This window comes from Tachysurus fulvidraco, chromosome 6 (genome assembly GCF_022655615.1).
Source record: "Tachysurus fulvidraco isolate hzauxx_2018 chromosome 6, HZAU_PFXX_2.0, whole genome shotgun sequence".
Classification (NCBI taxonomy): Eukaryota; Metazoa; Chordata; class Actinopteri; order Siluriformes; family Bagridae; genus Tachysurus; species Tachysurus fulvidraco.
Window position 1 is genome coordinate 2,181,738 of NC_062523.1, and position 17,500 is coordinate 2,199,237.

The 17,500-nt window shown below is 44.8% G+C and overlaps 1 protein-coding gene across 18 annotated transcripts in view; it reads left to right on the forward strand.

The window, feature by feature from the left end:
• Positions 1–17,500, forward strand: part of map2 (microtubule-associated protein 2) — a 130,357-nt gene that overhangs the window by 56,011 nt on the left and 56,846 nt on the right. For all 18 annotated transcript variants that reach the window (XM_047814900.1, XM_047814907.1, XM_047814908.1 and 15 more), the window contains exon 3: positions 15,381–15,570. The gene's annotated coding sequence lies outside the window, so the exon portion shown is untranslated. The remainder of the gene's footprint in view (positions 1–15,380; positions 15,571–17,500) is intronic.

The following is a 17,500-nucleotide window of genomic DNA, read 5'->3' on the forward strand; positions in this document are numbered from 1 at the left end:
ATTGTGTGTTTGATAAAAAGTCTGAGTTTCACATTTATATTAATTCACTCACTTTAAAACACTGCCATGGTGTGTGTGTGTGTAAGAGAGAGAGAGATTGTGTGTGTGCGTGTGTGTTTTTGCGCAAGTGTGTGTGTTTTTACGTGTTTGTGTGTTTATGTGTGCGTGTGTGTATGTGTGTGTGCGTGTGTGATTGTGTATGGGGCATGCATGCGTGTATGAATGTGTGCGTGCACGTGTTTGTATATGTCTGTGTGTTTGTTTGTGTGTGTAAGTGTATGTGTGTGTGTAGCGGTGTGTGCATGTGCATGTGTGTGTAGGCACGTATGTTTGCATATGTGTGTCTGTGTAGGGGTGTACAGTATGTCTGCAGTGTGCGCTTGTGTGTAAATGTGTGTGTAGGCGTGTGTGTAGCAGTGTGTGCTTGTGCCTGTGTGTGTGTGTGTGTGTGTGTGTAGCGGTGTGTGCATATATTTGTGTGTGTGTGCGTGTATGTGTGTGTGTGTAGGGGTGTGTGTGTTTGTGCAGGTATTTGTGTGTAGCGGTGTGTGCTTGTGCATGTGTGTGTGTAGGTGTGTGTGTGTATGTGTGTGTTGTTTGTGTGTAGGGGTGTGTGTGTATGTGCGCATATGTGTGTGTAGGGGTGTGTGTGTACTGTATGTGTGCGTGTGTGTGTGTGTGTGTGTGTGTGTATGTGTGTATGTGTGTGTATAGGGGTGTGTGTGTGTATGTGTGCGTATGTGTGTGTGTAGGGGTGTGTGTGTGTGTGTGTGTGTGTGTGTGTGTATAGGGGTATGTGTGTGTTGTTGGTGGGGGGTCGACTGACTCGTCCAGGGATGCTGCAGCAGCAGGAGAGTGATGATGTAATGCAGATGGAGTGGAGCAGAGACACACAGACAGTGCGGCGGTGCTCGACATTGTTTTAGCAGTTACTGAGATGTTATTGGCAGACGTGAAGCCACTGAAGTCTGAAGAACAGAGACGTGTTCTGTTGTGATTGTTCTGAGTGAAATCAGAAGCTCCACATGAATTACTCTGTGGCTTTGGATGAATCACTGCATCCGACTAACGCTTCATTATGGTCAAATAATGACAGACAGACATTAGACATACAGAGACACTGAAACGGATCAGTATACAGACCAGTAGGAGGACTGACAGACTGACAAATAGAGGGATAATTATGTGTATGGAGAGAGAGAGGAGAGAGAAGGAGAGAGAGAGGGAGAGAGGGGGGGAAGAGAAGGAGATGAGAGGAGGGAGGATCGAGAGAAGGAGAGAGAAGATGACGAGAGAGAAGGGATGAGACGAGGAAGGAGAATCCGAGAGAGAGGAAGACCTGAGATAGAGAGAGCACGAAATGATTTCCGAGAGATGAGAGGAAAAGGATCCTACGATACTCCCTGAGAAGGTATTCGATTCGTCCCCCGTTAGTCCTTGTCGCTAGTGAGAGCAGATGCACCGGTCCGGATTGTTCTTCCCGACGAGACTTTTCTCCGCGTCGCGACGAGTTGACGAGAGCGGGAGAGAGAGAACGATGAAGGAGATGAGGAGGGAGAGGGGGACGAGAGAGAGAGAGAGAGAAAGGGGAGGAGAGGAGAGAGACGAGAGGAGAGAGAGAGAGAGAGAGAGAGAGCAGAGAGAGAGAGCAGAGAGGAGAGGAAAGAGGAGAGCGAGAGAGGGGGAGGAGAGAGAGAGAGAAAGAGAGAGAGAAGGAGCGAGAGAGAGAGAGAGAGAAGGAGAGAGGGGGAGAGAGGGGGAGAGAGAGAGAAGGAGAGTGAGAGAGGGAGAGAGAGAGAGAGAGAAGGAGAGCGAGAGAGGGGGAGAGAGAAAGAGAAGGAGAGCGAAAGAGAGAGAAGGAGAGAGAGGGGGGGAGAGAGAGAGAGGAGAGAGAGAGTGAGAGAGAGAGGGAGAGAGAGAGAAGGAGAGACAGAAGGAGAGCGAGAGAGGGGGAGAGAGAGAGAGAAGGAGAGTGAGAGAGGGGGAGAGAGAGAGAGAGAAAGAGAAGGAGAGCGAAAGAGAGAGAGAAGGAGAGAGAGGGAGAGAGAGAGTGAAAGAGAGAAGGAGAGAGACAAAAAGAGAGAGGGAGAGAGACAAAAAGAGAGAGGGAGAGAGACAGAAAGAGAGAGGGAGAGAGAGAGGTTTTTAAGGTTCAACAGAACTTTTATTCATCATTTGCCAGACACATATATGTGTGCTTCACAATCGTAGGTCTTCCCAAGTCTATAAATGAAAAAGATAAACAAATAAAACATTAATTCCATAAATAGATAAACAGGCGATGGATAGAATAAAAAAACAGACATTGTACTCAGTTTACACTGAGTACATCCTTAAGCAACCGCTAAAAGATGAAAGAAATCAGAGGTTAAAAACGACTTTGTTCTCCTGAAGGATCGTCACGGCGTTTCATTAAAACCCGTCGCTTTGCTGCTCAGCTTGTAGTAAGCAAAATCTTTAGCTTAGCTGCTACTAGCCTCTGGTAGCCTCAGAAGCTCTGGATCTACAGTAGCTCGTCGTAACCCTTTGTTTTTCCGTGTTATCCACGCGGCTAGTTTAGCTGTGTCCATCAGATAGCTCCTTTTCGAGAAGCGGTATTTTACTCCTCCTATAAAAACCTTCTCTGAGAATTCTTCATCTGATTTTTGAAACCATCTCTTGAGTAGCTTAAAAAGACCTTTTAATCTCAGGCATCTTAAAAACAAGTGTTCTAGGTGTTTCTTTACCCCAAAGAACCTACACTCCCCCTTCACCGCTGGATTGAGGTGTTCCACATGTCCGTCCGTCGCCTCGTGAATAATCCCCCACTGCAGGTCAGCAGGACGCTTCTCTACAGGGTCCTCCGCCCGTCTCGCCCAAGAACGTCTGGGTTCAACATCCCTGGCCACCTTGAGACTTTTTGTCTCCTCAAGGAATCTTCGTGCAGCACTTTCATCGTTATTTGGTACATGGCTTTCTTAGACATGTCCTTAAAGAGGTTTTACTGTGGAGTCTTGAAAGACAAAATGGAGTCTGTGACTTCGTCGTCTTCCTCCGCTCTCACCGCAGGGAGAAATCGAAGTCCCGGAAACTACACCAGGTTACGTATGTAACCCGGTTCCCTGAGAAGGGAACGAGACGCTGCGTTGCTGGCCACGCCCCAGGCATCCGTTCGCGCTTCCTTCAGACAAAGAGAGCTGGAGCAGCGTGACGTAGATGCCCTTATATGGACTTGCTGGCGAGTAATTACTCCGTCACGTGTCCTTTCCGAGCCATTAAATGGCGTGTGTGCACACAGAGCTTCAGACACAACTTCCCATAGCGTCAGCACTGACGCAGCGTCGAGTTCCCTCGAAAGGGAACTCCATGTCGTTCCTCCTGTCATGAATAGTCCCATGTCTCTGTGCAATGTACATTTTGTAGCTGCTTGGTACGGCATCGTACAGTTCTTCCCGCAGTTTTGCTGTTAGACACGAAGATCTCAGCCCCGTCACTGCTTTTAGCTCTTCCCTTGGTATCCTTCGTCTAGTAGGTGGCCCAGCTTTGTGATGCTGTTGTCCAGTAAGCACCATGAGTATGCTCACCGAGGACAGCAGTCTCGAGTTTATGAAAGAGTTTTCTCCCACACCACATCTTTGTGGTATAGGAGTCTATGCGCAGCTTGTATACGGAAGCCACGGATTCTGCTCCTCACGTCTACCAGCCCTTGTCCACCTTCCTGTACCGACAGGTAAAGACATGCAGCACGCAGCCAGTGTTGTCCATGCCAAAAGAAGTCCTCTATTCTTCTTTATATTTTAGAAACCAGCTCTTCCATAATAATAGTCCTGTGCCACAGAGTTGAGGCAGCCAGGTTGTTTACTACCAGAACTCTACCTCTGTAAGACAAATGTGGTAATAGCATTTCCACTTGGACAATCGTGCAGACACCTTTTTCCAGCAGCCCTTAAAATACCCCCAAGATTTTTAGTCCATCTCTTCTCCACTGTAGCCCTCCTGGAAGTGGTGGAACTGCTCTGTGCTCCCTGTTGCCTAACATACAGTACAACCTTTGTGACCAGTTTACTCCTGCAGAGGAAGCTGTTTCATATGTCTCAATGGTCTTCATTTAAAAGTGTGATGTCATCTTTCTCTGTGATAAAAACAGTAATGTCGTCCACATAAGCCGCTAAGACCACCTTAAAATGACCATTAACTCTTTTAGTGTTGCTCTGAGCCTACATTGTAGGGGCTCGATGACTAGACAGTATAACTGTCTGGAGAGTGGACAACCCTGCCTAATACCTCTAGACACCGGTACTTGGGTACTTAAACTTCCCCCTGCTTTAACCATCACACATACCCTCAGAGTACAGAAGTTCTACATAGGGTATAAAACGTTCTCCAAAGCCAAAGTGGACACATTAATAAGGCACCCATGGTCTACCCGATCAAAAGGTTTTTCCTGGTCTAGTGACAGGATTCCCAGTTTATTCATATTTAGCGGATTAAAATTGATTATGTCCCTTAATAAAAAAGGTTATCTATTACAGAACTTTCAGGGATGCAATACGTTTGATCGTTTTTGATGACTCATGTAAACCTCATGTAAGTCTTGTCCACATTAAAATCCGGAAATGTTGATAAAGGTTGATTCCGAGGGTAATCCGTCTATTCCAGGGGATCTTCCCGTGGATAGCTGAGACATTGCCTCTGTGAGTTCCTGAAGGGTGATGGTCCGGTCTAATTCCTTTTTTTTGAGTTTGCTGTATTTGTGGCAGCTCTTTAAGTCCTCGGCAGATTCAGCATCACAGCTCTCAGCACTGTATAACCCGCTGTAGAAGTTACTTGCTAGTCTCCTCATTTCTGCCGGGTCGGATGTGACGGATCCATCCGGACGACAAAGATGGCACGTCGTCTTCTGTCGAAAACTTTTTTCTCGAGATTAAAAAAGAAAGTACTGGGAGTGTCCGTGTCTTTAATGGAGTAGTATCTTGAACTCTGACTTAGCGGAGGGAGACAGGTGACGCCACCCTCTGTGTGAGGGACGCCATCCCGCTCCCGCCCTGCTACGACTCACCTGACTCACTTACCTGACTAATAAACCACACTTTCAACACAAAAACTTGTAATTAAATGTCTGTTCTCTTTACTTCACCGAAAGAGACTAACTCTATAGAGAAAGTGAAAAGGAAAACAGAAAAAAGCGCACGAGAGCTCTCAGCTCCTGTCAACACTCACACACCCAAACACTCCCAGTATGCACCGAGAGAGGGGGGGGGGACAGAGAGAGAGAGAGAGAGAGAGAGAGAGAGAGAGAGAGAGAGAGAGAGAGAGAGAGAGAGAGAGAGGGAAAGAGAGAGAGAGAGATAGAGAGACAGCGAGAGAGAAAGAGATAGAGAGAGAGAGTGAAGGAGACAGAGAGAGAGAGAGAAAGAGATAGAGCAAAAGAGAGAGGGGGGAAAGAGACAGAGGGAGAGTGAGAGAGAGAGAGAAAGAGATAGAGACAGAGAGAGAGAGAAAGAGATTGAGAGAGAGAGAGAGAGAGAGAGAGAGAGAGAGAGAGAGAGAGAGAGAGACACACAGAGAGAGAGAGAATGAAGGAAAAGAGACAGAGTGATAGAAGACAGAGAAGAAGAGAAGATATATACATATAAGAGCGAAAGCGATATAGAGATACAATAGAAAGTGTTTACAGATATATAGAAAGAGATAGAGAGAGAGAGAGAAAGAGATAGAGAGACAGAGAGAGAGAGAGGGGGAAAGAGACAGAGAGAGAGACAGATAGAGAAAGAGATAGAGAGAGAGAGAAAGAGAGAGAGAGAGAGAGACAGATAGAGAAAGAGATCTGAGAGAGAAATTGCTAGGATGTAGAGAGGGAGAGAAAAAAGAAAAAGTGAAAAAGTAACGTTCAAGAAAAACAGACCAAAATGTTGAGGGTGGTGCAGAGGGAAGGAAAGGAATGAAAGTGGAAGGAAATGAAATGTAAGTTAAAAAAAAAAGGAATATAATAGAAAAGAAAAGAAAATTTAAGTGATTGAAAGGAATGGAAACAAAATAAGAAATGGGAGGAAAGGAAAAGGTTAAAAACGAAAGGAAATGAACAGGAAGGAAAGAGAGATAAAAATGACCAGAAAAGGAGGGAAAAAAGTACGAGGGAAAGTATGCAAACGGAAGTAAGGAAAAGGAAAGGAATAAAAATATAAAATGAACAGGTAGGAAAGAGGAAAAGATTAAATTGAAAGGAAAAGAAAACGATATAAAGGAGATTAAAGAAAGGGGTAAAAATATGAAAATTTAAAAAATGGAAAAGAAGCGAAAGAAAATGAATACAATGGAAAGATGAAATGTGATGGAAAGGAAAAGACAATGACTTTAAATGTCCATCATGGTCACATTGACCCTTTGTTGGTGGCAGTCCCTGATGTCCTGCTGCCGCTCCCATACTAACGATTTAATCAAGCGTCTTCTTTCAGAGTCTGGAACGTATTACCTTGTGTTTCTTAAGCCTTTTTATAAACGAGCTCTTTCCGATCTCGTGTATCTCGGACTGGAATCCGGGGGTGCATTTGTGTGTAATTTCTTACAAGAGTGAAATGATTCGAGACAAAAAATGGTGATGGACAGAACGATTCACTTGCAATGAATGAGAAAGCAGGAGAGAATCAAGCTGTTAGGAAAGAGAGACATTCGTGGACTGAGGCGTGTCTCTGGTCTGTAGATCAGAGCGACAGTTCTGCCTGTTTGATGTTGAGTCCTAATCTCTCTGTGATCGGATAGATGCTGACACACAAGGACAGAGCAGTGCTGCCGTAACCCTCTTGTTGTTCTCGGATGACCGCGTGTGCTGGACTTCTAGAGCCAGCGTGACTCGGTCGGATAGAGGATCTCTGTATGCGGTTTGTGCAACACGGCGAACAGGTGGTGAATTCGTCGGTCTGATTGGTCATTTTCGGTAACAGTGGTGTAACTATAAATGGATAAAAAATACAGTTATAGAACATCATAGAAAATAATCTTTGGGATGGTGAGACTTAAATTTATAATCCCAATTGGTGATTGCTGCTTGTCAGACTGTATGAACATGATCTCCATGTCACACTGTAGGATCTCAGGTGTCATCATGTAAGACTGCGACGGTCAAGACGCATCAAAATCAGATGCACACAAGAAGACTGGGTTTTATCTGTGACACGTTCAGACCAGCATTCTCGCTAAATTGCAGCAAACCAAAACAATCTGTGGTGCTTTTCGTTTTTACTCCTGCCGTTCTGTCCACCTGACTCGTCTTGACATCTTATATATTTCCCTTTTATTTATGGCATTTTGTACGTGGCTCTTATCCAGAGGTTACAGACGTAAGATACCATGAGTCTAAACCTCTGTTCAAAGTTTTTTTTTATATACACACATACAACAAACAGGGGAGAAAGTTCTAGTTCAGGAATTTCATAAAGAAGTAGGTCTTCAACGACGGCCGGGGAGCAGTCGGGGGGTTCTGTGCCTTGCTCAAGGGCACCTCAGTCGTGGCTGGCCCGAGACTCGAACCCACGACCTTAGGATTACGAGTCAGACTGAGCAGCCTGTGAGGACAAAACTGGCCGAATCCTTCTGATGTTGTAGAGAAGGAACCGACATGAGCGAGTCACATTAGCAACATGAGAGGAAAAGGACAGTTGAGTGTCCATGATTACTTCAAAGTTGCAAGCTGTGACTGAAGGGGAGATCAGGTCGTTATGCAGGGACATTGCAAGATCATGACCTGGGGATGAATCACCTGATGATCAGCAGTTCAGTTTTGCTAGGATTGAGCTTCAACTGATGAACAGACATCCATGATGATGTGATGATGATGGTAAAGAATGAGAAAGAGTGGGGTGGGAAAGAGAAGATAAGTTGTGTATCATCAGCATAGCAGTGGTAAGAGAATCTGTGTGAGTAAATAACTTCACCAAGAGAGTGAGTATACAGGGAGAAAAGAGAAAACAGGACCAAGTACTGAGCCCTGTGGGACACCAGTGGAGAGTCTGCGTGGAGCAGATGTCACTCCCCTCCATGTTACCTGATATGAGCGTCCTTCATGGTAGGAAGCAAATCATTCCCAAGCTGATCCACAATTCCCAAGACTCCTGAGGGTGGACAAGAGAATCTTGTGGTTGACCGTATCAGACGCTGCTGAAAGGTTTAGAAGGATGAGGACAGATGACAGCTTGGCAGATCTAGCAGCATGTAATTTTTCAGAGACATCCAAAAGGTCTGTCCCTGTGGAATGAGGGTGTGGATCCAGTGGGCAGGTGGTAGGATTGCAAGACCGGATGAGTTGTAAAATCTCTTCTGCTGCTACAGTTGAGAAATGCGACAGCGAAGGGGAATCCAGACTGTGAGATGTCGGGGCCGAAGTGAAGGTCCTTAAGATTTCCTCAATCTTCTCATTGTAAAAAGAAGCAAAGTCTTCTGCAGTTAGGGAGGATGAGGCAGGTGGAGCCGGGGTGTTGAGTGGAGAAGGGATAATGTTGTAGAGCTTACAAAGGTGTCTTGGCAGAAGTCACGTCTGAAGAGAACTTGGCCATAAGTTGCACGGTAAGAGTCAAGATCTGCATCATGTTGTGATTTCTTTCTTTCAGATGATCTTAGCTCTCTTTGATTGTCGTGCAAGACATCTGAAAGCCAAGGAGCAGAACAAGAAGTCTTCTTGGGTTTATTGGACAGAAGGCAGAGAAAGTCCAGGGTTGATCAAAGAGAGGAGAGAAAAGTCCAAGGGTAGTGAGGAAAAGGATTCAGGATCGGGAAGAGATGAAAGAGTGCCAGAAGCTAGGAAGGTCTTCCCTGAGGTGGTTTGAAGTTGTTGCACAAAGTGCGTCATCCGGTTCAGCGCTACTGGTTCTTGGTTTGATGCTCGTCATAGTAGATTTCACACTGCAGGTCGGTGTCTGAAATCTTCTGGCACTGCCAGAAATTCATCATAGGTAAACACTGATCACAGCGGCCATTAATCGGCTGTCGATGACCATGAGCATGTCAAACCGGCCATCAGAGACGAGCATCACATCTATCATTCATTAATTTCCTATAATAGCATGTATCCATGTATGTTATATAGAATGTTAAACAGAGGGAGGGAGAGAGAGAGAGAGAGAGAGAGAGAGAGAGAGAGAGAGAGAGAGAGAGAGATCGTGGCCCGGCACATACGGTGTATTTGGTAGCATTGTGAGTGTTAGTCTATATTTTGGTTGCTCTCTCATCACTGTAGCATGATGGGCTCACAGTTCAGCACGAGCATACTTAACACCATCTGCTTATTCTCCCGCAAACACAGATCAGATATGACGACTGTAATTCTCAGCAGCCCACTCTCTCTCTCTCTCTCTCTCTCTCTCTCTCTCTCTCTCTCTCTCGCTCTCGCTCTCTAGCTCTGTTTCACTGAGCTGTAACACTCAGCACTGTTGAAAAAGAGTGAACAACCATCTTTCAGAGTTCCTGCTGTAAGCGTGCTGTTTCAGTTTAAGCACGGTGGTCTATCAGCTGTGTGTGTGTGTGTGTGTGTGTGTGTGTGTGTGTGTGTGTGAGAGAGAGAGAGAGAGAGAGAGAGAGAGAGAGAGAGAGAGAGAGAGAGAGAGAGAGAGAGAGAGACCGGGGCACCTCACAGACCGCTGAGGCTAATTTAGATGCTGCAGAGTTCCTCCAGAATCCCATAATGACATCCTGAAGGGACAGAAAAGAGACCGCTGCAGAGATCACAGGCTGAGCTTTTCTGGACCTTCTAGCAGTATGTCTTACTGCACTGTGTGTGTGTGTGTGTGTGTGTGTGTGTGTGTGTGTGTGTGTGTGTGTGTGTGTGTGTGTGTGTGTGTGTGTGTGTGTGTGTCGGTGCGTGTTGGTCTGTGTCTGTGTGTGTGTTTTGTTTGTGTGTGTGTGTCGGTGGGTGTGTTTTGCATGTGTTAGTGGGTGTGTTAATGTATATGTGTGTGTTGGTGGGTGTGTTTGTGAGTGGGTGTGTTTGTGTGTGTGTGTGTGTGTGTGTGTGTGTGTGTGTGTGTGTGTGTGTGAGAGAGAGAGAGAGTGAGTGGGTGTGAGTTTTTGTGTGTCTGGGTTGATGGATGTGAGACGTGTGCATGTGTGTCTCAGTGGGGTGGGTTGTGCACGTGTGTGTGTGTGTGTGTGTGTGTGTGTGTGTGTGTGTGTGTGTGTGTGTGTGTGTGAGTCTTGTGTCTGTGTGTGTGCATGTGTTAATAGGTGGGTTTGTGAGTCTTTTGTGTGTGTGTGTGTGTGTGTGTGTGTGTGTGTGTGTGTGTATCGGTGGGTGGGTTGTGCATGTATGTGTGTGGATGAGTGAGTGTATCTTGTGGGTGGGTGTGAGTATTTATATTTTTATAATTATATTTTATTCTTTAATTAATTTATTATTTATTTATTTTTTTAATTTATTGAACTTTGACTACATTTGTTAGAAATATAAAGGCAGGTGCAACCAAAAGTGACTGAGAGACCACCCCATACACACTCCATACACACTCCATACACACCCCATACACACCCCATACAGACTCCATACACACTCCATACACACTCCATACAAACTCCATACAAACTCCATACAGACTCTATACAAACTCCATACAGACTCCATACAAACTCCATACAAACTCCATACAGACTCCATACAAACTCCATACAAACTCCATACAAACTCCATACACACTCCATACACACTCCATACACACTCCATGAACACTCCATACACACTCCATACACACTCCATGCTCACTCCATACACACTCCATACACACTCCATACACATTCCATACACATTCCATGAACACTCCATACACACTCCATGAACACTCCATGAACACTCCATACACATCCCATACACCCCATACACACTCCATACACACTCCATGAACACTCCATACACACTCCATACACACTCCATACACACTCCATACACACTCCATACACACCCCATGCTCAACACTGCTGACATTTCTGCATCCAGTTGTTTTTTTGTGTGTTGGAATGCAAAGCAGCAGGAGTTGTTTATGCCTTATGTTTAGGCCACATCCACTTCCAGCACTAAACAGATACAGTTACTGATAGTGGCGTTTATACACTGACATTTTTGAACGAAATCTGATTGCAACTGAAAGTAATGGGATCTGTTCAGAGAATCAATTCTTAATCAATTCTGAGGTTTGATTCTGATTCAAATATTTGATTCTGCGCAAAAGATACATAACAGAGAACGAAAGGATATATTCTCTGTAAAAAGTGTGTGTGTGTGTGTGTGTGGTGTGTGTGTGTGTGTGTGTGTGTGTGTGTGTGTGTGTGTGTGTGTGTGTGTGTGTGTGTGTGTGTGTGTGTGTGTGTGAGTAAGTGAAGAGGCTTTGTGTGGTTGATGAGTCACAGTGAAGAACAGAATGTGTGTGAAGGCGCTTGTTTTGAGTGGAGAAAAAATGCTGTGTTCTCCAGCTCATGTTTCCTGAGGCAGAGAGAGAGAGAGAGAGAGAGAGAGAGAGAGAGAGAGAGAGAGAGAGAGAGAGAGAGAGAGAGAGATGAAAACATTTCTTTCTTCTGATCTTCTCTCCAACAGGTCTCTGAGGCTAAACTAACTGCTCATCTTCCTCCTCATGATTCACTCTACTTCACTTGTTGGGGGTAAAATTCGGTTCCCTTTTAGCCCCAGTAAAAGTGCTCCTGTCTCGACCCGAGCGAGCAGACGGTACGTTTGGGCTGGAAGCCAGAAGAGCTGAGCTCGGCTAGGCTACTTTATGTCTTAAATACGTACGTAACGGTTATAATGACGATGATATCATCGTCATTATAACCGTTATGTATGTATTAAATACAAACTACTTATCTGATAATAAGTAATAATAATACCAGCTCTAGCGGTTGTAATGGCTTCATGATGTTAACTCTATGACGGGTTTTTTGAACGGATTCCACATGGCTGCTTTTCTGTTCTATATTTTACACTGATTTCTGTATAAAAGTGTTGGCACCCACATAGTAAGATTAATACTATAGAGAGTTTCAGTAGTTAGAAACAGCAGGTAGGAATTACACACAGTAGACGTTTCAGGGCTCCGCATTAAAGTGGCCATCGATTTAAACGCTACAGGACGCCGCTCCACGGCTCGGTGCGTGGCTGTGTGATTTGTAGCTTGCACACTCTGAGGTCAGTCTTGGCTCCTGACTTTTCTTTGACCTCCATTTGTCTCGACTTTAATTACCTTTCTAGCTTTAACTGCCCTCGGAGAGTCACAGCAGATGCACCGATACATAAGGGTACTTTACTTAGTTTAATACTTTCGCTAATAAATTTTGACTTTTGTATTAAATGATGAAATTAGAAAGCATCCGAAGTGTCGTAGAAGTGTTTTTATGCCACATTAGATTTGATTAGTTAATGTTAAAGGTTTAGGATCGGTAGTGCACTATGGTGATGGGCGACAAAGTAAAAGAAAACGGTGGTCTTGTTATGGTGTGTGCGGGAGGGAGCATTTATTTATGGTCCGTCTTTGCGTCTCCGCTAAGAGCGAAGCATCGCTGCAAGTCGCTACTTTTTTTTTTTTGCCTTCTTCTGATCTATTTTTTTATTCGCTGATGATGCCATTCTGTCTGATGGGCGTCGTCTATCTCAGGATGACGACGCGACTTGATTACAAGCGCTTTGTCAATATTTACACCTGGAAAGTTCCTCGTATTCAGAATCAGGTTATACAGACACTCAAATCGATTCTCTTGAGTAAAAGAGTCTGATACAGAATTTTACAACATCTAGATTACTAGGCTTCTCTGCGTTTAACCCATCCAAAGTGTACACACACACACACACACACACAGCAGTGAACACACACACACACCGTGAACACACACCCGGGGCAGTGGGCAGCCATTTATGCTGCGGTGCCCGGGGAGCAGTTGGGGGGGTTCGGTGCCTTGCTCAAGGGCACCTCAGTCGTGGCCGGCCCAAGACTCGAACTCACAACCTTAGGGTTAGGAGTCAAATTCTCTAACCATTAGGCCATGACTTACCCATTAGGCCACGACTTACCCATTAGGCCACGACTTCCCCATTAGGCCACGACTTCCCCATTAGACCACGACTTACCCATTAGGCCACGACTTACCCATTAGGCCACGACATCCCCATTAGGCCACGACTTCCCCATTAGGCCACGACTTCCCCATTAGACCACGACATCCCCATTAGGCCACGACATCCCCATTAGGCCACGACATCCCCATTAGGCCACGACTTCCCCATTAGGCCACGACTTCCCCATTAGGCCACGACATCCTCATTAGGCCACGACATCCCCATTAGGCCACGACTTCCCCATTAGGCCACGACATCCCCATTAGGCCACGACATCCCCATTAGGCCACGACATCCCCATTAGGCCACGACATCCCCATTAGGCCACGACTTCCTCATTAGGCCACGACATCCCCATTAGGCCACGACATCCCCATTAGGCCACGACTTACCCATTAGGCCACGACATCCCCATTAGGCCACGACATCCCCAAATACGATCGCTGTGACTGTTTTGGGTTCTTATTAGATATTTGTACAAAGTAGAACAGTTGATGAGGCTCACAGTGCTGCTCTATGATTAAACTGTTGAACAGCGCCAATTCTTTTGGTCTAGATAGACTTTGGGTCTTTGGGTCTTTCCACCACGAGTACCCACTGATTCACTTTAAATCTTATGCCTCACACTCTTTAGGGATGTTTGCATTTTTCTCTCTAAAGGATTATCTAAGAAAAGGTTCCTGGTGGAGTTCCTATAGGAAACTTTGTACATCCAATGTGGGATTGGCAAATGTTCTGCAGTTGGTGGTGATGTCTCAGGGAATCGATCTTTGGGCTGCTGAGAAGAATGTTATGAGTTCAAATCCCAACACTGCAAAGCTGCCGCTGTATCTTTGATCTCCTCAATCTGGCCTGTGAGGAGATGTAGCTAGTTGTTTGGTTTGGTCATGTCGCTCTTGCCTGATACTTCTAGTGTAACCATGAGAAGTGTACAAAACCCACAATGTGCCATTGCTTATCCAGGGCTGGTACCTACCACTTCTCTCCCACCAGCCAGCTCTCCCATCACATTATGGCTACAAGCCAGAGAGGGTGAAGGGTAACATATGCTTCCTTTGATACATGTGAACTGATTCTTATCAAACTGCTGCTCATGTGTTTATTACAATTAAAGGTGAGGTCTCCGATGTTTGAAAGCCAATGTTGACATAAAAAATCACCAAAACAAACACGCCCCTAACCCAAACGGGTCCCACCCCTGTATCGATAGCTCCGCCCACATATACATACGTAACCCAGGCGACTGACAGAAAGAAACGTGTCTTTATCATAGCTGAAGGGAAGAACAATATGATTGTAGATAAACAAACAAGCAAAAATGCCACACAAGCATAATGATGTAAAGGACAAAGGCATATATTAGTTCTGTGTAACAAAGCAAAACCAACGTTACTCACCTATCGAGAAGGAAAAAAGCGCCTCGGCGTCTTAAGTAAAGTCGGCCACATATTCACAGGTCGGAGTTTCCCGAGTCGATAACTCCTGAGCTAAACGCTGTTACTACACAAAACGCGGTTGTAGCTGCCTCTCTACATTACTACGATAGAAAAGAGGTGTTATTTGTGTAGTAACAGCGTTTAGCTCAGGAGTTATTGACTCGGGAAACTCCAACCTGTGAATATGTGGCCAACTTCCTGCTCCTTCAGTTCTCTCCAGCCTCTTAGTTCCAGTGAAGAGAATTTGTAATACTTCAGCATACAAAGACATTTACAACATATTCAACTGCGTGCTTCCATCTTTGTGGCAACAGTTTGGAAAAGAGCCACATAGAACTGTGATGATCAGAAGAACATCTCACTGATGCATTAGTAGAACAAAGCTTTCGGGTGTTGTGTATCATTTGCTGTAGTGACACACAGTCATGTTACGTGGCAGCAAAGATTAAAAAAATTATATTACCTTTTTTTGCTTTTTTGAAGATGTGTGTGTGTGTGTGTGTGTGTGTGTGTGTGTGTGTGTGTGTGTGTGTGTGTGTGTGTGTGTGCGTGTGTGTGTGTGTGTGTTTATGAAGAGCGAGAGAAATTTAGCCTGTATTTTTTTGTGTGTATATCTTGTGGCTGAAGCAGATGTGTATTCCTTTATGTTCTTTTTACACACACACACACACACACACACACACACACACACACACACACACACACACACACACACACTCAGCAGCATTACACTACCTATTACAATTTCTAATATGTGAAAATATTGACCCTGTCTTCTCTCTCTCTCTCTCTCTCTCTCTCTCTCTCTCTCTCTCTCTCTCTCTCTCTCTCTCTCCATCTCTCCCCCCCCCTCCTCTCTCCCTCTCTCTCTCTCCTGGCTCCAGGTGTGAAGTGGAGCTTTTCCATAACTTCGCTCTTCTCCCCATCATCTCGGTGCTCCAAGTGACTCTGAAGGCAGAAACAGGCTTCCAAACACACTCACACACACTCACACACACTCACGCACACTCACACGCACAAACCCACCGAGCTGCACCGAGCATCGTCACCTCGAGGCCGTCACTATCTGGACAGGTAAAACTCCTCCACTCGGAGTCTAATCATCAGTTATCAGATTAGACCACATATTGCTCTGAGCTTTAGAGGACTAGTATTTTACCCTTCTCATCCTTCCAGAATTTGATCTTTTTTATTTGCCCCACTGAAGTGCACTTACATCGTCTGTGTAGATTTTTCCATGTGGAGTCCTAAATAAAATTCGGTCATGTTTTTCTTTTAATTTCCATTGTGTTGCTGCAGATTTGCATATATGCAAATTGGTTTGTAGTAGTGATGTCATAACCATGAGGAATCCAAAACCTTTGCAGCTTTCACTTCACACAGATACAGTATGTGGATTAAATGAAAGTGTATTATATATTTCTATTTAAAAAAATGAAGTCAGTGTTGGGGGGGGGCACGGTGGCTTAGCGGTTAGCACGTTCGCCTCACACCTCCAGGGTCAGGGGTTCGATTCCCGCCTCCGCCTTGTGTGTGTGGAGTTTGCATGTTCTCCCCGTGCCTCGGGGGTTTCCTCCGGGTACTCCGGTTTCCTCCCCCGGTCCAAAGACATGCATGGTAGGTTGATTGGCATCTCTGGAAAATTGTCCATAGTGTGTGAGTGTGTGTGAGTGAATGAGAGTGTGTGTGTGCCCTGCGATGGGTTGGCACTCTGTCCAGGGTGTATCCTGCCTCGATGCCCGATGACGCCTGAGATAGGCACAGGCTCCCCGTGACCCGAGAAGTTCGGATAAACGGTAGAAGATGAATGAACGAATGAATGAAGTCAGTGTTAGTGAGTTTTTTCTGTCTCATGAACACAAACACTTTGCGGTGTTCAGTAAAGTGTACGTAGCATTCGATTTCTACATGGAGTCACATGTTTTGAGCAGATGGGGGTCTGAAATCTTTTCTGTCTTAAACAAATGATTGTACATTTTCTGTAGATAAATTCAGGGCAAAACATCCAATGCAAATAATAGAAATAGGATAAATAATCGACTCTGTAGAGGCATCACACCACATCGCCGCTGAATATCGTTAAATATTTGATAAGATGATTTAAAACAAGGAAAAAATGTCCTGCTAAGAGATCCAACATTATTTTGAGGTTGAAATCAATTCACTGTGTGTGTGTGTGTGTGTGAGAGAGAGAGAGAGAGAGAGAGAGAGAGAGAGAGAGAGAGAGAGAGAGAGAGAGAGAGAGAGAGAGAGAGAGAGAGAGTCGGTCTCTAGAAACATTAAAAGCTGTGTGTGGGTTGTCTGCGTGGGAATGAGCGTGATGCCGGAATAAAAACTCAAACATAATAAATGCTGTTCTTCTCTCTCTCTCTCTCTCTCTCTCTCTCTCTCTCTCTCTCTCTCTCTCTCTCTCTCTCTCTTGCTTTCGCTCAGCTTGCTAGATTTTTCCTCTCTGTTATCCCTCTCAGCTTCATTTCTTTATTCTTTCTTTCTTTCTTTCCTGCTTTATTTATTTCTTTTATTTATTTCTTTCTATTATTTATATATATCTCTCTCTCTCTCTCTCTCTCTCTCTCTCTCTCTATCTTCTTGCTGTCTATCACTACCACACTGTTAATCCTTCTCTTTCTTTCTTTCTTTCTTTCTTTCTTTCTTTCTTTCTTCCTTTCTTTTTTTCTTTCTTTCTTTCTTTCTCTCTCTCTCTCTCTCTCTCTCTCTCTCTCTCTCTTTCTTCTTGCTGTCTATCACTACCACACTGTTAATCCCTCTCTTTCTTTCTTTCTTTCTTTCTTTCTTTCTTTCTTTCTTTCTTTCTTTGTTTCTCTCTCTCTCTCTCTCTCTCTCTCTTTCTTTCTTTTTTCTCTCTCTCTCTTTCTATTCTTACTTTCACTACCAAACTGCTATATTTTTTGCACTCAGGTCTCCATCGTTGAACATTTGAAGACTTTATCAGGGGGAAAAGGGGCAGTGGACACCCTGTGGATCCCATGACAATTTAGACATG